Raw genomic sequence first — 22,391 nt, 5'->3', positions numbered from 1 at the left:
GGCAGGCAGTTCTGTGGCCAGGAGGCCCTGGGTCTGGGCTGCTGAGGGGCGGAGACACCTCGGACACCCAGCCTGGCAGGCCTTCCGCCTCCGTGGCGGCGTGGCGGCGGGGACAGGGAGGGAGGACCAGGGGAGGGCCAGAGGGTGGCCTGGGAGCCAGTGAGGCCGCCCACCCTGCAGGCGCTGCCGCCGGGCCCCGCCCCCATGCGTCCCCGCCCCTTCCGCCCTGGTCAGCGCAGCCCCCTGCGCGCGCCCGCCCGCACTCTGGCCTGCTCTCTCTGGCCCCCGGCTGCGCGGCCGTGGCCATGGCTGCGCTGGGGCTGCCGCGACCCGCCAAGGGCTACCGCGTGGTGCTGCTGGGCAGCGCGTCCGTGGGCAAGACGGCGCTGGCCACGCAGTTCACCTACGGGACCTTCCCCACGCACTGCGAGCCGGCCGTCGAGGACCTGTTCAGCAAGCTCATCGAGGTGAACAAGGCGCCCGCGCTGCTGGAGATCGTGGACACGGTGGGCGCCACGCACCTGGTCACGCTCACCGACCTGTACCTGCGCAACGGCGACGGCTTCGTGCTGCTCTACAGCGTGGACAACGCGGCCTCTTTCCAGGCGCTGCGGCCGCTGCGCGAGCGCCTGGGCCGCCTGCGGGGCCCCCGCGCGGCGCCGCTGGTGCTGGTGGCCACCAAGGCCGACCTGGACTCCGAGCGCCAGGTGCTGACAGCGCAGGGCCGCGAGCTGGCCCGCGAGTGGCGGTGCCCGTTCCTGGAGGTCACGGCCAAGAGCAAGCTCATGGTGGACCGGGTGTTCACGCAGATCGTGCGCGAGATGGAGGCCCAGGCCCGCGCCCCAGCCCGGGCCCCTGTGCCAGTCCCCGCCGTCCGGCCGAGGCCCCAGCAGACGTGGCCCTCGGAGAGGTACATCGGCTGACCGGTGGCGCTCCCTGTCCACGGGCCCCCTCTGGACGCTCCTGACCTCGGCATTCCCCCTCCGTGCCAGCGGCCACTCCAGCCTCAGATCCTCACAACTGGGTGAAACCTGCAGGCGTCCCCCTGCCCGCGCTGGAAGACCCCTGAGCCTGCAGCCTCTTGTCTGGAGAGGGGACCGCCCTCTTCCTGGAGTGGAATTTGGGATCGGACTGGACTTTGAAATGAACTTCTGCGTGACTCCAGTATTTGAAGTTGACCGCGACCCCGGAAGTGAAGAGGGTCAGTCCCACCCGCCGACAGCCCTCAGTGATTTATTTCTCCACACAGTGACAGTGCTTCTGCATGGAGGGCGGGGGCAGGGCTGCCTGGGTAGAAAGGGGATCGCGTGTCCCTGGGAGGGAAGGAACAGCTGCGTGTCCACAGGGAGACCGCTCAGCTGCCCCAGCTGTTGGGAACGTGGGGCTGGTTTCTGCCGCTGTAATTTGTATAAAAACAAAGTGAGGACACAGTTGCTGGCCATTAGTGTTTCCTTCCTGGGTCCCCTGGAAAGCTGTCCCTGCGCCTGGCCTGTCTCTGCCCGCCTGGGAGTTTGCACACATGCCCCCACCTCCCCCGTGGGCTCCTGCTGAGCTCTGCCCGCCCCTGGTGTTTGGTCCCCCGTGAGTGTGGTGCTGGGCCGCATGGAGGGGCTTCCACCCCTGTGACCTCATATGCCAGAGGAGCACTGCCCCGGGGCTCCTGGACCGGGGTCCTGGTGGAGCCGATATCCAGGGGGTTCCTCCCAGAGGGCTGCTCATGGCCATCGGCGCTGAGCTCTTCTTAACAACGATGCAGACACGGGCACAGAGACCAAGCATGTAGGGACCTTTAGCCTGGGCTTCCTGTAACCATCAGATTCCTGGAAAGCTCTCTGCTGTTGTTAAGCGTTATCCCGGGCACACTTGTCCTGACGGGAGACGCTGGTGTTCATGTGCACTGGTCAGCCGGCTAACCTCCCCTGCCGCAGCCTGGGTGTCCGTGTCCGGAGCCCAACTCTCACCATGTGACCGTCTCTCTCCCTAAAGTCCCCAAGAACCCAGTGAGCCTGTGAACTGACAGCGAATTCTCTCAGAGGACAGGGAAGGAAGCAGGGGGTGGTGGTCATGGGTGGCTGTGGTGAGTGTATTTGTATGTATGGGATGCATATATCGCAGAATGGACTTGACTTTGACACAAGCAACAGGCTTTAAGATCTAGCCGTGGACAGCCAGTTCCCAGAACTGGACATTAAGGCTGGAGCGGCTTCCCCTGCCTGGGATCTCCCACTCCGTCTCTGGAGCTGGGACACCTATTTCTGAAGCCTTGAAATGTTTTCTAAAACTAAACAAAAACATAGAAAGCAACTGTGGAAGTAAATTGAAACTTAAGGTAAATTCCAGGCTTTCCTCTGTGTGCACACAGGGAGACCATCCAGATTCTTAAAAACAGAACAGAAGTTTGAAGTCAGCCAGTTACAGTTGCTTCTAAAGAAAAGACTGTGGAGGAATACAGAAAATCCACCATGGGTTAACCTTCACCTGATTAAGCGAACTCTGCTCCCCCTTCCTGAAGTAAGCTGATGTCAGATTACTGGGTGGTCTGCTAGGACCCCTGGTGGCACAGTGGTTAAGCACTTGGTTGCTACCTAACCACAAAGGTTAGTGGTTCGAACCCTCCAGCCCCCTCTGGGGGAAATGACGAGGCTGTCTGCTCCTGTAAGGATTTTAAACTTGGGAACCCTGTGGAGCAGTTCTCTGTCCTGTAAGGTTGCGGTGCTCTGGCCAGAACTGCCTTCCATCTGCCATTGCAGTGTTGCCCTGAATCCCATCCTCTGATCTGTATGCCGTACACACGAGCAAGGTTTTCTTTGCTGATGAGTTTGGCTGCTTTGTTAACTTTTTAGTGTGTATTACAGGGGTTACATTTCAGATCATTTCTGTATTCAACGATTCAACCATTTAAACAACTTCTTCAACCCCCCAACAGCTTGATCCTCCTCACCCCCTAACCCCCACACCTCGTTTGTCTATTCCCACTCTCATAGAGCATTCTCCCCCTCTCCACCATAGTAGCACCTATATCCCCTCTAGCCTATTGCTCCCCTTCCCTCTGTCCCTGCCCACCCTGATAACCAGCAAAGTCTGTTCTTTGGGGATGGACAAACTTTCTCTTGTTTATTTTTCTTGAATACCCACAGTCTCCAACAGTATTTGTCCTTTTGTGATTCACTCAGCACACGGTCCTCCAAATGCACCGCGTCATGAGGCATTTCACCGCTCCCTCCACATTCCTGAGCGATTCGTAGGATTCCATTGTGTGTGTCCCCAAGCCTGCTGGTGTCACATTTCCTGGTGCTTTGGTGACAATATTGTGACCATCGGTACTCGTAAACCTATATTAATAATTTTGGGGGGAGAATGGAGTCATGATTAAGGTGAGAGGTGGGGATGATTCCCATTTAGTTAGCGGTAATGTTGTAACTAACGAAGTCGTCATTCGATGTAGAAAGATTTTCAGGACAATTCTGGCATTGGTATTCATAGAATCTAAGAAATCTGACCTCTAAAGTTTACAACTACATGTGCTTGTATCTACCACATATTATCCTATGATTAACATTGACAGTAAACATTACTAACGATCTACGTGGTCGATATGGGAGGAGATCCGTGGGACGAAGAAGGGGGCGGAGTACCACCAGGAATTCCCACACTGGCTGACACCAACCCAGGTCACACTGATGGGTTGGGACTGCCAATCTTAGATCAGCAGTGGAGTGAAAATATTTGCAGCACCAGGGACGTAAATATAGACGAGGCTAGTCCAAAGGCACCCCTGCAAAATCACAGACACATTCATTAAAAGTATCACAAATGTGGAGCTCTGAATCCTCAAGTGACTCTGCAGCCAGGCCAGTGTACGTCCTCAGAGGCATGGCTTCCACCTCCAACCTTTTTCCAAAAACTCCGCCCCTCTCCTGTTGACACCAAGTCATCATGACCATCCGGGCATCTCCCAGGGACTCCCGTCATGTTCTTTTGAATGTCCTTGGAGTTTGGGGGCCAAGGAAAGGCAGAAGGGGTCAGATGAGGACTGTAGGCAGACGGAGTAAGGTGTCACAGGGAAGTTCTCAGGACAGCCCTTGCTGCCCTGGAAAAATGAGTAGGTGCCTGGTCCTGGGCCTCGGAGCTGTTTGCCTGGCCTTCCCTCACCATGGAAGTTTTCAATTTTTAATAATCTATTTCCTAAATAAGCCCTGTGTACTTAAAGAAAATCTTCCCAGAGCCCTTGGGGACCTCAAAACACAAGTCTCCATAACCACCTGAGCTGATCTCCCCTTGGAAGGTACTGTTTTGATTGGCCATTTGTTTAAGGCACCAAAAGACCAATAAGGAGCCCTGGTGGCATAGTGGTAACTTGTTGGGCTACTTCCCATGAGGTCAGCAGTTTGAAACCACCAGTCGCTCCACGGGAGAAAGATGAGGTTTTCTACTCCTATAAAAGTTACAGTCTCAGAAACCCACAGGAGCAGTTCAACCCTGTCCCACAGGATCACCCTGAGTCAGGATTGACTTGATGGCAGTGAGTTTGGCATTTTTTTTTTAAGCTTTAAAGACCAAGAAGGAGCCCTGGTGGCATAGTGGCTATTCATTGGGCTGCTAACTGCAAGTTCAAAATCACCAGCTGCTCCTCGGGAGAAAGATCAGGCTTTCTACACCCATGAAATCTTAGAAACCCACAGGGGCAGTTCTACCCTCTTAGAGGGCTGCTGTGAGTCAGCATCCACTCAGTGGCAGTGAGTGGTGAGTTAAAGACCAAGGCCAGTTGGTACTGCGAGCGCTTGTCTGCAGCTGTCCCTGAGCTTAGAGACCTTTTAAACAGTGGTGTTCAGAAGGAGTGTCCAAGTCGCAACATTTTGACTTACCCTCTGCGGAAATAATTGCTTTTTGAAGAAGTGATATAAGACTAGTCAAGCAGGTGGAGATTAAAGATGTCTCAAATGTCCGACTTTTCCAAAGTGCTGCACCATGCCATCATCCCTGATGTCATCCACGGTTCCTGCCCTTAATATATTGCCTCAACCGCAGGGCTTCCAGCATGGTAAACCTATAAGGGACCAGGCAGACTCACCTTTCTCCCATGGAGTCATTAGTGAATTTGAACCGACGACCTCACAGTGAGTAACCAAGTACCTTAACTACAGCTCCAACAGGGATCCTTTCTGTGGGGCACTTAAATTGTGGCAGCGGGACAAGGAGGAACAACAGATCATAGGTGAAGGGCCTGGGAGGGCTGCGTCCAGCGCAGAGTAAGTCCAACCACTAGGGGGGGTGGAGTCAGCTCAGTAGCCCTGAGCTTCCAGGTTTACCATCCCAACAGCCCCAAGCCCACACCAGGGCCTCAGTCCCACCCTGCTCTCCCAGGGGGTCCACAGGTGTAGGAGGCCACACACCCCTGGAATCTTCTCTGGAGACTAGTTCCTTTGATACCCCCCAGCCCCCACCATCAAGGAGTCTAAAGTCACTGCTACATGAAGCTCTGCTCCACTGTCTGGGCCCCTCCCAGTGCCTGCTTCGCACCCCAGGCCTTTCCCCGTTGTGCCCACGCCCACCTCTGGAGCAGCCTGCCCCTTGGTGTCCCCTTCCCCAGGCCATCGCTGGGATGGTTGTAACCTCAGGCAGCACCCTGGCACCCAGGAAAGGCTGGGGCAGTCCTGGCCTTTTTCACCGACTCAGGGCTAGGCACCTCAGGGACAGAACATCCTGAACCTAGGCCATTGGGCCGCAGCAGCATCCGGAGAGAAGCAGAGTAATGCCGTTTGCTGACAGCAGAGGGCAGGCTGCACCCTCTGGCAGGCCCCAGAGCCTGGTGGGGCAGGGACCTCAAGTCCTTCCTCCTAACTTGAAGCCACAAGCCCAGCTGGACTGGAGCCTGCACCTTCTAAGTGTCCGAAGGAACGCCTCTCCTGGGTGTCACCACTGGTGGTCCCACCCCCACCCTATCCTGCGCCCTGCCAGGCTGAGGCCAGTTATACACCCCCAGGACTCAGAATGTCCCTTCCTCGCTGGACAAAGAGTCTGGTTCCCCTACCCCTCTCTTCTTCCCTGAGCCTGTCAGAGAGGGGAGGGGAGCGCTCAGCACCCAGCTTCCCCTCCTCCCATCTCCAGGGCCCCCTTCAGGGGAACTCCAGACTGTCTCTTCAAGGGAGCCCTGCCCCTGCCAAATGATTCTGGAACAATCCTTGGATTGTTTGGGGAATTTAAGAGACACCACCATCATCAGCCCAAGCAGCTAAGCTAGAGCCCCTCCCACGATGGGGGTGGCCTTGGAGACCCTGGTCAGAGGCAGAAGGACCCAAGCACCCTGGCACTAAGATTTCAAGTATCTTATTGCCTATGAATCAGCTATCCAATTCCCCAGGGAGCAGGGAAAGGTCAAGGTCAAGGGACAAGAAGATGTGCTTCCTCCTTCTCCTCACCCTCACCCCCACCACACATGCCCCACCTTTCCCGACCGGGTTCCCAGCTCCCAGCATACTTCCTGCCCGTGAGTCCTGACCGAATTTGGAGTTTGCTGAAATAACCCACAGCCATCGAGTAGATGCTGGCTCACAGTGACCCTGCACAGCTGATCTCGCAGTTAGTCCCCCAAGACTTAGCCCAGAGTGGCCCAGAAAACGAAGCGCTTTGAAAATGCAAAGTACGTGATTGTTAGAGATTTCAGTGATTGAAATGGGAAGCAGAAACTTAAGTTATTTTCTTTAATTAGCAAAGCTCGGTTTCGTGGAACCACACAAGGATGATGGTTTTGTGCTGTTGCACACTGATGTCTTAAGCTGAGTCCAGCTCAGGGGCTCCTCCCTGATTACAGGAAGGTACCGCTTTCCTCCACACTGATCCGATCTGTGGCGAATCTGTACTACCCACTCTGTGAATGGCTAACAAGTCAATCGCAAACAAGCCGAAGGTGCAAATCTAGTGCTGGTGCTGAGATCGCTTCAGAATAGTCATCGTGATTTAAAGTTTGCAAGCAGCAGGTGTCCATCAAAACTAAGATGAAACACTAATGAACGTTGCATATTCATGCTCTAGATTGTACCTCCTTTTTAGGTTTTTCTTTCTCATCTCTCTGCTATTTTTACGATACTGCTTCATTTAAATCTCCTACACGCTCACTTCATTTCTGCGATTGAAATAAAATTGCAGCATATATTAAAAAAATACAAAGTACGTGTTATATTTAAAGGACCTTTTGTTTGTTTGTTTAACATCACATGGCTGATTGTGCTTCGTAGCAGGTACCTACCTCTCTGATGTCATTGTTCACCTTGAAGACCCATCTGTGGTTTAAGGTGAGTTCAGGTTCTGGTTGGAAGACTGACTAAAGGCTGGGGTAGAGGAGAGTCTATCAGACCAGTAAGCATGGTCTTTTTTTATTTTATTTTTATTGATTTTGAGTTTTGTTCCGCGTTTTCCTCCCACTCAACGGAGGACCTGTGATGTCCCCTTTCAGAACTGGGCACCACCAATTCTGCTCTCAGGCTCACGGAGGCTGCGGTGTTTGTGAGCCCCTTTCGTCCTTGGTCTAACTGCTCCTGTATGGCCTTGACTTTCCTCCCTCTTCCTTTGCTCCCAATGGAGACAGACCACGAGTTACACCATAGATGGCTGCTCATAAACTTGGAAGACCCCCATCACGACTCACCAAACTGGGATGGAGAACATTGTCTGTGTGGGCTATGTCATGTTAATTGGTCTTGATGTCCCCTGAGACTGTGCTCCTGAGCCCCCAGATCCTGTGACGAATTCCCTGAGGGTAATGGCTAGAAATTCCTCATAGCTTTGTCCCCTCTATGCTCCACTATGTGCATGGATATATTCATCTAGTTACTGCCGACTCGTAGCAACCCCACAGGACAGGGCAGAACGGGGTCCCGAGGGGTGATGGTGCAATTATGGGGGGGAAGGAGACAGAGAAGCGGAGCACAGGGGACTGATCTCCAATATCGGGAGACGAGTCCGGTGTTTCTTCAACCAGGAGGTTTATATCCATGAGGCCTGCAAGGTTCCTGTTAATACATGCACAGTAGAATGGGCAGTGTTCCCTTGTATGTCCTCAGTTGCCTTCTTCTCACTGCCATCGAGTTGATTCTGCCCGATGGCAACCCTCTAGCACAGGGCAGAACTGCCCCCGTCGGTTCCGAGACTAACTCTTCAGTGGGGACGGGAAGCTTCATCTTTCTCCCAAATTGACTCAGACCCACCGGCAGTCTTTCTGCATGTGTGTAGCAAGAACCCTGAGAGACAGGCAATGCAGATGCTCACAGCAGCCCCTCCACCCACCTCAGGCTGCACACTTGCCCTGTCCCTCCCTCTGCCCCGTGATGTCCCTGGTCAGTGAGAGCAGACCTGCCCTGTGCTGAGTGACCGCCCTGGATCGTGCAGGGCAATCGCGGGCCTCTCCCCGTCACTGGATCTTTCGGTAGTTTCCAGCATCCCTACAATGGACCCCTTTGTTTCTGTTGCCGCATACATGTGTACTGTCACTTCTGACACACGAGTTCCCGGGGAGACTTTCCTCTTGGAGACTTGTTGGTAGGGGACCAGAGTTCCGCTCCTTACGGCACAGAGAAGCCCAGCCCAGTGGGTCCCAGTGGGCTTTCTTTTCTCGCATCAGGAGGGAGCAGAGGAAGGAGAGGCCTGTTTGCAGAGAATGAGCCCGGCTGTGAGTGTTCCGTGCAGGGACGCCGCAGTGTGGCCAGCTGCAGCATCGTCATACGCTGGCCAGACAGCACATCATTGACGCCGACAGACTCTCACATCCCCAGTTTCCCATGCCAGCCTCGGTGCCCACCCTGCCCATGCCCTTCCCAGAGCAGTCCGGGCTCAGAGACCAGGGGTCCAAGAACTGCCAGGTCAGCACAGGCTTCCCTGAGCTGCTGCGCCCCTCTCTACTGGCCACGTGCCCATATTTTCACCGTGCCCACGCGGCGGGAAGCGGCTCCCTGCAGATGAGAAAGGCAGTCTGTGCCGGTCTTGCTGGCAGGCCGCTCCGCCCTGTCAGGGATCATGGATTTGAAATGAGGCTTTGAGGGGAGAGAGACTGGTGTCAGCTAGACCCAGACACCCACTTGGCAGAGGGGAAAATGCACCGGCCTTGCTGGCTGGGTAACCCGACGTTGGTCACTCTGGGCAAGGCTGAAGGCCACCAGGCACGCCTCACTGCTTGGCCAGGATGGCAGGGGGCGGTGATCTTGCAAGCCCCACCCCGGGCAAATTGACAACAGCAGTCAAGTACAAAGGCTCGATCCTTCGATGCAGCAATTCCTGTCTACAAGTTCCCCGGCTTTCGTGCAAAATGAGGCCGCTCCGGGTAAGGGCTCTGCTCACAGCCTCCGTGCATCGGAAATGGCTCTCCCTCATCACAAACCCATTGCTCAGAAAGGGAGGCCTGGTGGCCAGCTGGGTCACACGCTGGGCATGATCACAGCAAGATCAAGAGTTAAAAACCACCAGCTGCTCCGAGGGAGGAAGATGAGGCTCTCTACAGCCTCGAGAGCCCCAGGGGCGGTTCCAGTCTGCCCCGTGGGGTCACTAGGAGGCAGAGTCCACTCGTGGCAGTGAGGGCAGTGCAGCTGTCACGATGCCCAAGGACACCCTCGTTCCCTGTCTGTGTGTGCTTCCGTGCCGGATGGGAGGGGCATGTGCACAGCAGTAGGGGGGACACCTCTTCCGAGGGGGAAGTACCTGAGGGAGCCCTCCCCCAGCTTCTCGGCCCTCCTCTGCTGCCCCCGCCCCTGCCCCTGGAGAAGGAGGGCCTGTGACTGGAGTCTGGCTGATGGCACTTGGCTTCCTTCTCTGGCTTTTACCAGGTAAGCTGGCCTGCTCAGCCCCTGCTGTGTTTCCCAGGGAGGTCTCCACGCTGCCCCTACTGGGGAGTCAGTCTGTCAGTCTCTTACAGGGCCCCCACTCACTGCCTGCCCGTGTAAGCCACCCCCCACCACCCCCAGTAGCTGTCTAGGAGTGAAGATGGTGTTTGGATCCTCACCTGCCAGTCACTGCCCAGTTGGATCCAAGTCGGTCATTCATTGGCCCCCAAGAATCCGCCTGGAAGCCAGCAGTGGACGTCTGTGTTGAACATACAGGCTACATGGAGTATGCATGTTACAAACATCCATTGCACAGTACATGTGTGAGCTACACGCCCCCTCCAACCCCTGCAAGAGCGGCTTGTTCACCTCAAACCAACCAGACTCACTGCCCTGGAGTCCATTCCCACTCACGGCGACCCCGAGGGCAGGGGAGACTTGTCCCCTGTGAGTTTCTGAGACTGACACCCTTTACGGGGGAGAAAGTCTTGTCTTTCTCCCTCCGAGCAGCTGGAGGCTTTGAACTGCTGGCCCGGGAGTGAGCTAGCCACATGTGAGAGCGCAAGGCACAGTGTGGGCAGGTGACCAGCACGTGGCAAATGTGCCAACTCTTTCCGCTTTGCATGTCACACCCAGCAGTCAGTAAGATGTTTTTATGGACAAAAGGTCAAAGTCGCAATATGCCTCGAGCTAAGAGAAGGCCGAACCTAGGTTTGAAAGCAGCGGTTCTCAACCTGTGGGTCGTGACGCCTTTGGGGGTCGAACGACCCTTTCACAGGGGTCACCCAATTCATAACAGTAGCAAAATTATAGTGATGAACTAGCGACAAAAATAATTTGGTGGTTGAGGGTCACCACCACATGAGGAACTGTATGAAAGGGTCATGGCAGGAGGAAGGTGGAGAACCCCTGTTTTAAAGGAATTAGTTTAATTCCTTTAATTTGATTGTTTCCTAATAATTTGATGGTTGGGGGTCACCACCTCTGCAGTAAGAACCCAAGAGAGCATCTCACCCTGGAAATCAGGAAAGCGCCGGGTCTGCGTGACTTCTAAGCCCTGGCGGCAGTGAGGAGCCGAAGCCAGGGGCTGTGGGGGTTGCTGTCAGTTGCTGGCAAGACGGCCCAAGTCACGGTGGCCCGGTGCAGAGTGAACCACACACTGCCTGGTCCCTGTGATTGGCTGAAGATGGGATCGTCCTGACCCATGAGGTTTCCAGCAGCCGGTTTTCTGAAGCATGTCAACAGGCCTGCCTTCCTCTAGGTCAGGGGTCGGCCAACTCTGGATAAGGACGAACCAATCCTGTCCCTCGCAACAATAGGAAAATCATTCCAGAGGCATAACTACATATTTTACAACCAAATGAAATCGCCATTATCCGAACAAGAGTCTTATTGTTCATTTGCCGTTTCACTTGAGGGCCATGGGTACGTACCGAAAGAGCCGCACGTGCTTTTCGGGCCTCAGTTGGCCGACCCCTGCGCTCGGAGCGGAGTTGGAAGGTGAAGCAGAGGACTGCCTCTTCCGTTCTTAGCCTGGGTAGCTGCTCCTTGGCCTGTTAAAAACTACATGCAGAAGTGATACCGAACATTGTATATCAGAGATGTCAAAATGCGTGAGACAGAACCACTGACAACACACCTCACACCCCACCCACGTGTGGCCCATTGTCCCAACCAGAAAACACTGCCACTGGGTCAATTCCGACTCACAGTGAGTGACCCTAAAGGGCAGCACTGAACGGCCCCTGTGAGTTCCTGAGACTGTAGCTCTTGACGGGAGTAGACAGCCCCATCTTCCTCCAGAGCGCTGCCGGTGGCTGTGAAATGTTGACCTGGGGGGTAACAGTCCCAAGGTGGAACCACGACACCACCAGGGCTTCCTGTCGCCCCAGGAGTGTGCTCTAAAGGCAGAGGATCACAGGATGTCAGGACGCTGGTTTCCTTCAATCTGAAGGTTCCTGGGTCTTTCATCCAAGGCGTGACCTTGACAGTTGTGTCGATTACACACGGGGAGCTTATTAGGGATGTGACTTCTGGGTCCTTGGGTGGGATTCCGGGTCTACACCTCAGGCAGGAAGATCCCAGAGCGGGTGCTGCGTTCTCCTTCCTGCAGCCTGTGTGGTGACAGTGTGTTCCATGATGAATGGTGCCATGGGGACCACTCGATCCAGGGGGTGTCAGTTGAGCCTTTCTGCTGTATGTCATGCATCTCTTGTGAAGGGACAGTTTGGGACTCTGCGACAAAGTATCCCTTTGTTGCTGTCTATCAGTATGGACCCGCGATTTCCGCTTTTTCTAAATGGGTTCCAGTTCAGCCAAGGGAAACTCCTTCAAGTGAGCTCTATTTTGTTGTGGGATGGGGGGTGGCAGGCTGAAGGGGAAGTTTATAGAATTCATGGGGGAAATTCCATGATCTTTTTCTCTTTTCTGTTTTTTTCCCCAAAACAGTTTTATTGGCATAGAATTCACACGTCATGGGATTCCGTGGCTCCAGCACCTGAAGAAGAATTGTACCATCACCACCACCGTGGGCTTTAGCCTAATTCCGTCCTTCTTGGACTCATTTGGCACGCACGCTTTGAAGCCCGCTCAAACAGGAGTGCTCTGACCGTGCTTTTGAATCAGTCCCTGTCGTGCAGCACAGACGTCCTGGACTCATCTTGGACTGTCCTTGCACCAGCCCTGCCTTCAGTCATTTCTCAAAGGACTCTTGGTTTCTCTTCCTGGACAGTGGAATTGATAAGTCAAGATGTAGGTAAGTGTTCCACATACACAGATACACCTATTAACACCTATAGCTATCTACTAACAAAGCCATGAGTCACACCAACACTTTTTTTTAAATCATTTTATTGGGGGCTCATATAATTCTTATCACAATCCACGCATCCATCCATTGTGTCAAGCACATATGTACATTTGTTGCCATCATCATTCTCAAAACATTTGCCTTCTACTTGAGCCCTTAATATCTGCTGCTCATTTTCCCCTCCATCCCCACTCCTCCTACCTCATGAACCCTTTATCATTCATAAATTGTTATTATTTTGTCATATATTACACTGTCTGATGTTTCCACCCGCCTTTTCCTCTGCTGTCCATCCCCCAGGGAGGAGGCTATACGTAGATTCTTGTAATCAATTCACTCTTTCTACCCCACGTTCCCTCCACCCTCCAGGCATGGCCACTCTCACCACTGGTCCTGAAGGGATCATCCGCCCTGGAGTCCCTGTGTTTCCAGTTGCTCTCTGTACCTATGTACATCCTCTGGTCTAGCCAGATTTGTAAGGTAGAATTGGGATCATGATAGTGCGGGGGTGGGGGGACAGGAAGCATTTAAGAACTAGAGGAAAGTTATATGTTTCATTGTTACTACCCTGCACCCGGACTGGCTCATCTCCTCCCCACAACCCTTCAGTAAGGGGTGTCCGGTTGGCTACCCATGGGCTTTGAGTCTCCACTCTGCATTCACTCACATTTTCAATGATATGATTTTTTGTTCCTTGATGCTTGATACCTGATCCCTTCGACAGCTTGTGGTCACACAGGCTGGTGTGTTTCTTCCATGTGGGCTTTGTTGCTTCTGAGCTAGATGGCCACTTGTTTATCTTCGAGCCTTTAAGACCCCAGACATTATATCTTTTAATAGCTGGGCACCATCAGCTTTCTTCAACACATTTGCTTATGCACACGTTTGTCGTCATTGATCGTATCAGGGAGGTGGGCACCCACTGATATGATTTATAGTTCTTTGATGTCTGATAACTGGTCCCTTCTATACCTCATGGTCAGCCAAGCTCACACCAACACTTCTAATTCAATTATCTACCAAAACTTTTCTCCCTTTCCATACGTGCCTTTCCCTTAGAGCGAGATGTCATGATTCTCACTTCATCAAGTCCTGTAGGTAGGTCATCTCCCATGACGCAAAGAAGACGAAGTACCAACATCAGGAAAGAAAGAAGAGACCTCCCTACCGACAATAGAAGATGATGGCTCCAAACACACACAGCTGAAGACAAAGGCAAAATGTTGCCATTCCCTCAGAAAACACAAAAGCTCATGCCGAAGCTCACACAGGCCGAACCAGACAATCTGTATGGCCCCATGTCTGTTCATCGGTTGAAATTGCAGTGAGAAATGTTTGCACCAGTATGATAGAGCAGAGGTTGTACACTGGTGCATATGGGAGCTGGAGGCACAGGGAATCGAGGGTGGATGATCCCTTCAGAATCAGTGAGTGAGGGGCGATACTGGGAGGGTAGAGGGAGGGTGGAGTGGAAAGGGGGAACTGATTACAAGGATCTACATGTGACCTCCTCCCTGGGGGATGGACAACAGAGAAGGGGGTAAAGGGAGACACCGGATAGGGCAAGATATGACAAAATAATAATCTATAAATTATCGGACTCATGAGGGAGGGGGCATGGGGAGGGAGGGGAAAAAAGAGGACCTGATGCAAAGGGCTTAAGTGAAGAGCAAATGCTTTGAAAATGATGAGGGCAAAGAATGTACAGATGTGCTTATATACAATTGATGTATGTATATATGTGGATTGTGATAAGAGTTGTATGAACACCTAATAAAAATTTTTTTTTAATGTTTGCACCAAGAGAGCAGTAGCCCCAAGAGGCACGACTTAAAGAAGAAAAGCTATCAATTGAAGGAAGAAATAAATCTTTTTTAAAAAATAGAAGCAGGAAACCCTTCCCTGCTCCTTCTGTGAATAAGGCACTAGCCGGATACCCAAACCAGACAAAGATGTTATTTTAAAATTGCAAGCAATCTCCCTCATAAGCACCTCCCATGATGCTGTTCGGTTTTGTTAGGCGATTGAATCCGTTTAGACTCAGGTGACCCGTACACCGCAGAACTGCACAGCACCCTGTCCTGCACCATCCTCCTCATTCTCATGAGGTCACAGCCCATGACTGCAAGTCCCCGGGACAATCCACCTCCTGGAGAGTCATCCTCCTCTTCCCTGACTCTCCACGTTGCCAAGCTTGCTGCCCTTGCCCAGGGACTAGTCTCTCTTTTTTAACGTATCCGAAGTACATAAGACATGACGCGACTTTTGCCTGTTGAACTGTTTACAGGCGTATGAACTCCAGGCAGAACTCACAATAACCAGCTTTCTTCAGCACGGTTTCCCATGGCCACCGACCCAGACTCGGCCCTCCATAAGCACTGCCCCTTTCCCCTCCTCTCCCGGCCTTAGTTCCGAGAGAAACTACCTGGCCCCTTTCTCGTCTTTTTTATGTAAATGAGGTCATATAATGTTGATCCTTTTGTGACTGACTTTTTTTGGTATCCTAAATCGTTTGTTATTTTTTATTAGTCATTTTATCAGGGGCTCTCACAGCTATTGAAACCATCCATAACTCAGAGATCAAGCATAATTGTACAATTGCTGTGACCATCGGTTCCCGACCATTTTCTTTCTTCTTGAACTCTGTGATACCAGCTCCCCTTTGTCTCCTCCCTCCCCACCCTCCCCCCAGGAACCCTTGTTATGATATATTACTATTATTATTATTGCTGTATCTTACACCATCCAATATATCCGTTCACCTATCATTCTGGTTTTTATTTATTTACTTCTTTTTTTTTACAATTCGGTCATTTGTTCCCCTGGAGTGGGGTTCTACCGGCATCATTACTACCAGCTTCCGCTTTCCCCCCTCCACCCCTACCCCCTCTTCCCATACCTTCAGGGAACCTTCACTCCCACCACTGTTGCCAAAGGTCATCCACCTTGGCGTCCATGTCTGGAGCCATCTTAACTACACACATGAACATACGCAGGCCCAACAAGACTGAGGAGGTAAAACAAAAACCATAGTAGTAAGGGGAGGAAGTACCGAAGAAGTAGAGCCTAGTCCTGGGTTTTCTCAGTGCTGGGGACTGATCATCTCTTCTTGTGCCGCCCTTCTGTCGGGGGCTTCTCCTAGATCTTTCAGTAACCTTTTCTTTACACTGGTTTTCTTTTCATTGTCATTTGTTTTTAGATAGATAGGTTTTTAATTAAAAGATCATTTTATTGGGGGCTCTTACAGCTCTTATAACAATCCATACATCCATCAATTGTATCAAGCGTATTTGTACATATGTTACCATCATTATTTGTAAACATTTACTATCTATTTGAACCCTTGGTATCAGCTCCTCTTTTGTCCCTCCTTCCCACCTTCCCACCCTCATGACACCTTGATAAATTATAAATGCTTGTTATTTTCATATCTTGCACCGATCGGTGTCTCCCTTCCCCTGTGGCGTCCCCCTGGGGCAGGGGGTGTAGTTAGGTGTCTACCATTACTATCAGTTCCCCTTTTCTCCCCTCTCCTCCCCACCATCCCCCTGCCCTCCTGATAAAGCTAATCCCATTTCTATTCCTGGATTCTACGTGTCATGAGCGCCTATCTCTTATTTATTCCTATGCACATGCTCTGGCCTAGCCCCCCGTGAAAGGCAGGACTGGAGTCATGAGAGTGGAGGGTGAGGGAGCCTCCAGGAACCAGAGGAGCTTTGTGCATTTCATCTGTGCACCCTGGTTGATTCATCCCTTCCTTGTGACCCTTCTGCGAGGGATGTCCCGTTGGTGATTCACTTGTTTTGTCCAAGATACCGGAATGTATTTGTTTATTTCTTTGCTTGTTTCAAAGCTATGTATATACTCGTGTATAAGCTGAGTTTTTCAGCACAAAAAAATGTGCTGAAAAACTGGGGTTCGCCTTATTCACGGGTCAGTAGAATGAATGGATGCCATCTGGTCAAGCCCGACTAACAAAAGGAGGAAATCTCATGAAGCCTGACATAGAGTTAATAGCAAAGTGGGTTCGAGATGCATGGGAAGTCATTCCAGAAGACATGGTGCAACGTGCCTTCCAGAAGTGTATTATTAGTAATGCTATGGATGGCAGTGAAGACTGCGCTTTGTATGAAAATGACAGCAGTGATGGTGATGACGGTGATCTCAGTGAGGACAGCGTCTATGATGACCTCACACCAGCTGAAGCTCTACATTGGGATACGGATGATGATGAGGAATCCAGTTTTGAAGGATTTTAACTCTTTACATTTTAGCTTGGTTGCTGATTGAGCTCAGGGAATAGTACTCTTAAGGTATCATTGTTGATACCTTATTGTTTTTGTTGAGCCTATTTTCCACTTACTGTGCTGGTTTACTAGTGTTAAGTGACTTGTCTTTTTATTTATGTTTTTATTTAAAATAAATATTTAAGTACATTACCCCACTGATGTCTCAATTTTTAGTATTTTATTTTCATTTGTTTTGATTATTGAAACTAATCATTAGCATCTGCATTTTCCACCCTAGGCTTATACTCAAGTCAATCAGATTTTCTGATTTCCCAGGTAATAATTAGGTACCTCGGCTTATACTCGGGTCAGCTTATATTCTAGTATATACGGTAAATCTTTTTACAAAACAACCTTATTATCTTCAAGGTTTTCTCCATTACACTTAATATATTTGTCAGATCTGTGATTCCATACCTGGAAACATTTTTAAGCTTACCTGTTTAGATGACTGACAGCACCTCCTTCTTTTTGTTTTCTTCACCTCTTTCAATCATCCAATCACCATCCTTTCATGTCCCTCTGCATTCCTGGAAACAAAAAGAAGTCACAGGGAACGAGGTCAGGTGAGTCAGGTGTGTGGGGCAAGAGAGGCTGAGGCAGACTAGCAAAAGAAACTCCATTTTTGTCAGCTGTTAAGTAACTTGCCCGTTCCTCCCTCCCATCTCAGAAAGTCAACTGCTGGTTGACCTGCCCATTCTCCCTCCCCTTGTGGAAAGTCTCTGCTGGTGATTAATTTTTGAATGTACGCTCATTTCCCAGGTTCAGGACACTACAATTAGTTTTAATTATTCTTCAATATATCATTTGTTCTGATTAAATATCTTTCCCTCTGATGTTGTCATCTGAATGGTGTAGTTAATCTTGTTATGGTAACCAGGATATTACTGTCAATTTTGTTATTGTTTTATTTATGATAAGGAATGTACCTTGTAATGCATGCTTGTTCTTCTTGAAGTTACCAGAATGTTATCATCAAAGCTGCAACCTTTAATGCTCCTTAGCCCCAAAGAATAGTAACAGCAATTTTGCTTTCTGCTTCTGTCCACGCTTGCTTAAGTCTTAGACAAAGGACAAATGAGTTTTCTGCCCTTAAATGATGGACTGAGATGTGAACTCGGGACTGCAATCAAAGAATCACTTTTAGATTCTGGCAGTCCAGTTCTAACCAGATAAAACTCTAAATTATCAAGACATTGTAGTGGCTGTCATTTATTCGAAACCGCAACAAGGCATGCTGTTTTTGCCAAAACCCGTCGCACTGAGATGGCTGCATGAGCAGGTGCATTGTCATGTTGGCAAAACCAGGTGCCCCGTCTACCACAATCAGGCCTGTTTTATCGCACATTGTTGCGCAATCTTTTCAGAACCTCTAAATAGAAAGCTTGATTAACAGTCTAACCTGGTGGAGCAAACTCCAAATGCACTGCGAGTGGACATTTTTGTCAGTTTGGGAAATTGATGGATGTCCAGAACAAGGTTTATCATCCATCAACATTTCACCTTTTTTGAAATGAGAAAACCACTCATACACTTGAGTTTTCCCAGAGCACTGTCCTTGTAAGCTGTGTTCAACATTACAACAGTTTCTGCAGCATTTTTTCCCGAACAGGAAACAAAATTTCACCGCCTCATGGTGTCCTCTTCAATGGGCCATCGCAAAACACGAGGTTTGTGCAAAACTGCTTTTACCAAAAAAATCCACTGTGACCAGAGAGAACCTTCCAGGTGATGCCACTGGGTGCACTAACCCAGAGCAAGTTGCTTGATGCTCACCTAGAGGGAAAAATATGTACTAGGAAGGCTCTGCTCTACCCATCACAATTCTGGTTTGGGGGTGGTACCCCCTCAAAATGTCTTCAAGCTCCACCCATATGGTACCATTTCCGCGGACAAGTAAACAAGTGTTGTTGCAAGTCTGCTCTGTGGCCTCGGCAAACTCCAGCTTGAGTCCTGGCAGCTCCGTGTCCACCTCCTATATAACGGCTGTTGGGTGACCTTCAGCAAAATTCCACTTCCATGTGCTATTAATGATATTGTGGGACAATTTCCAATTTCTCCAGATTCACACTTCGTACACCCCATGCTCTGTCTGTGAGTGGATGTTTGCAGCTATTTAATCTCCTTGGAAATCGTTCCCCGTCAGCAAAGGAAGGTCTCAAGAGCTATGAGCCGCTCACGTCAGTAAGGTTGACTCTACATTGAGGGAGGCTGCTCTTTCCACTCATATTTTACATGCCTTCCGATCCAAGGGGCCGTCTTCTGACTCCTTATCAGACAAGGTTCCTCTGTGACCCATACTCGTTTCAATGACTAATCCCTCAGACATAGGTGTACCATTCCTTCCTCCTGCTTTTGCTAGCTGCCAGCCAGTTGGTTCTAACGCATAACAACAGAATGAAGCACTTCGCAGTCTTTCGCAGTCCTCACAATTGTTGTTCTGTTTGGGCCCATTGTTTCAGCCAGGATGTCAATCCAACTCCTTGAGGGTCGTCTTTTTGGCTGCCCTTTTACTTTACCAAGCACGACATCCTTTTCCAAGGACTGATTGCTCCTGACAGCGTGTCCAGATAAGCTCTCATCTTTCTTGCTTCTAAGGAGAATTCTGGCTGTACTTCTTCCAAAGCAGATTTGTTTCTTCTGTCGGCAGTTCAGCGCACTTTTAACATGCTTTGCCAACACCATAATTCAAATGCATAGATTCTTCTTCGGCCTTATTCCATGCCTGGCTTTTACAAGCATAGGAAGCTATTGAAAACACTATGGCTCATAAAAAAAGGAAAATAGGATGGCTTCAGTCTGGCACAGCTCAGTTAGTCTTCAAAATGCCCTTTTAGCTGTCTTGTGCAGAACATCTGCCAATGCAGGGCAGCCTTTGAGCTCTTGACTGTTGCTTCCATGTGCCTTGATTGTGGGTTCAAGCAAGACGAAATCCAAATTCCAAATGGTTGAAATAGTTGGCGTGTAAATTTGAATAATAGTGATATTATCAGAATTTCCTTGTAGATGTATAGATATTAGGAGATCTGGTGGTGTAGTGGGTTACACATTAGGCTGCTAACATCAGGGTCAACAGTTCAAAACCACCAGCCACTCTGTGGTAGAAAGATGAGGCTTTCTACTCCCATAGAGAGTTACGGTTTCAGAAACCCACAGGTGCTGTTCTATTCTGTCTTGTAATAAAAAGAGTCACTAGAAGTCGGAATTGACTCGATGGCAATGGGTTTTCTTGGCTAGGGTGTAGATCTGATCTTATCACGGAGAGCGCCAGTCTTCCGGCCAGAAGTTCTTTTGGACGATGACTGCAATACTGTTCCTCTTGAATTTCCCAGCCTTGGCATGGTCAACCACATCGTGGTCTGATTCACAAGGGCTGACATGAGCCCAGGTCAGCCTGCGAATGCCTATGATATTGACCTTTATGTGGTCGATTTCATTCTTGATGGCTTTCCACTTTCCTAGACTCCTACTCCATGGAAGCCACGTTCCGACCATGAGTAGATGTTTTCAGTTGTTTCTTCTCACTTTGAGCTGTACTCCATCGTTAAACGAGGGTCCTGACAGCGTGATGCCCCTGCATCATTGTGGTCAGGCTCGACTTTGAGAGGACCAGCCTTCCTCAGGATGGTTTTGAGGGCTTTCGTTGTGTACAGGAACACAGAGAAGTCCTAAACGGTGAACCATTCGCTTTGCAAACTGAATTGGTGTTGCTGTGTTGTTGCTAGGTGCCATCAAGTCAGTTCCAAACCAAAGCCACCCCGTGCACAACAGAACACTGCCAAGTCCTGCCAGCCTCACGGTGGCTCCATCTTGTCGAGGGCCTTCCTCTCTTTCTGCTGCCCCTCTAGTTACCAAACATGATGTCCTTCTCCAGGGACCGGCTTCTCCTGGCGACATGTCCCTCGTACCGATTAGGAGAAATAGGAAAGAGCTAGGGCTTGCTGAGTTGGAAATAACGCTTTTCTTGTCTGAACTCTTGAACTGCTGAATGTTCTCAAAGTAAGAGAAGACCCCCAGGTAAAGATCAAACCAAAGGTGAGGCTGTGCGACCACTTGCTGAGACCTCTACAAGATTGAAAGTTGTGTGTCTTCTGCTCTCAGTCACTCAAAGGGTGATCTAGCTAGACCGACTGTGCATTGAGGAATTGATCCGAATTCCTGGGAGCACAAAAAGCCACTGTGACTTTTGATGCAGGAAACCCAGTGATATTCAAAGCATCTATGACAAATAGAGAGGCCAAGGCACTTGAATTTGGGGGAAGTTCTATGGTTTCTTCTGCGGAGGATCATTTTCCTTTGGGGAAAAAAACCGCTTCTGAAATTCAGCTGAGCTTTAGTAGCGAGAGACTGGTGGTCGGACAATGGGGTATCAGGTGACCTTGCAGCCTGAGCTTCCCGCGTGAGAGGAAGGTTGCTGGAGCCGCCTGGCCATAGGTTTGGTGTGAACAGGAACAGCGCCCTCTCCTCACATGAGCACAGTGTGCAAGCGAACAAGCTCAGGAGGTCAAGAAGGCACCTAGTAGGTGGTTCAGACCGTCCCACTGCTGATCTCTGCTGCATGGCCTCTTTTCCCTGATTCCCTGTCTATGGTCTCCTGGAGCCCAGTCCCTGGAAAAGGACATCACGCTTGGGAAAGGAGAAGTTCATGAAAAAGAGGAAGATGTCCAATTTGTGGATTGGTCCAGTGATTGCAACAATGGGCTCCAACAGAACGGGTGGGTGGGGCAGGCCCAAGCAGTGTTGCTATGAGTCGGAACCAACTCGGAAGCACTTAAACACGACAACAACGTCTCCTGGGAAGTTCCTTATGAAGAACTGAGGAAGAAAAACTCCCATGTGGTTGGCAGATAGGTCTGCAGGATATGCGAGCTCAACCTGAAAGCAGACAGTTGTACAGCTATAGACTTGACCCTGAAGGATGGTGGTTTTGTTAGACCGGGTTGACTAGAGAAACAAATCCAGTGACATCCATGTATGAAGAAGTAATTGGATATCAAGAGAACAGCCCAGCCCAGCCCAACTCAAGTCTGTAAGTCTGATACAAGTCCCTAAGTCCCTCTTCAGATTCACACAGCCACCTACAATGATGCAGAATGCAGGAAGATCTCAGGCCAGCGGATGAAAAGCCTTGTGGATTCAATGGTGGTGGCCGCATCTCCAGGGCTCCCGCAGGTCTCCGAGTGACTCCCCAGCAGGAAGGTGAAGGTGGAGAGCGACGGGGTGGTTCCCAGGACCCTCTTTCTGAGGAGGCCACGCCTATAAGGAGGCACCATCAGGCTGTACCCTGATTGACAGGCGAGACTCCACCCTGACATTTCAAGTTGACACAAAACTATGTAACTATCACAGTGGTGGTGGAAAATCCTCCGAGTGGGCACATATCTGGCTGTCTACCACAAGGGGCTCCCTCACAGGAGCAATTGTGAGGACGACACAGGACCGCGCCCTGTTTCCCTCTGTTGTTCCTTGGGCCGCTATGGGTCA

At 50.5% G+C, this 22,391-nt stretch overlaps 1 pseudogene; it reads left to right on the top strand.

The window, feature by feature from the left end:
* Positions 1 to 229: 229 nt before the first annotated feature.
* Positions 230 to 1,430, top strand: LOC142426031 (ras-related protein Rap-2c pseudogene; annotated as a pseudogene).
* Positions 1,431 to 22,391: the final 20,961 nt, after the last annotated feature.

Source organism: Tenrec ecaudatus, chromosome 14, assembly GCF_050624435.1.
Source record: "Tenrec ecaudatus isolate mTenEca1 chromosome 14, mTenEca1.hap1, whole genome shotgun sequence".
Classification (NCBI taxonomy): domain Eukaryota; kingdom Metazoa; phylum Chordata; class Mammalia; order Afrosoricida; family Tenrecidae; genus Tenrec; species Tenrec ecaudatus.
The sequence above is the reverse complement of the archived record's forward strand: the minus strand, read 5'-3'. Positions and strand labels throughout refer to the sequence as shown.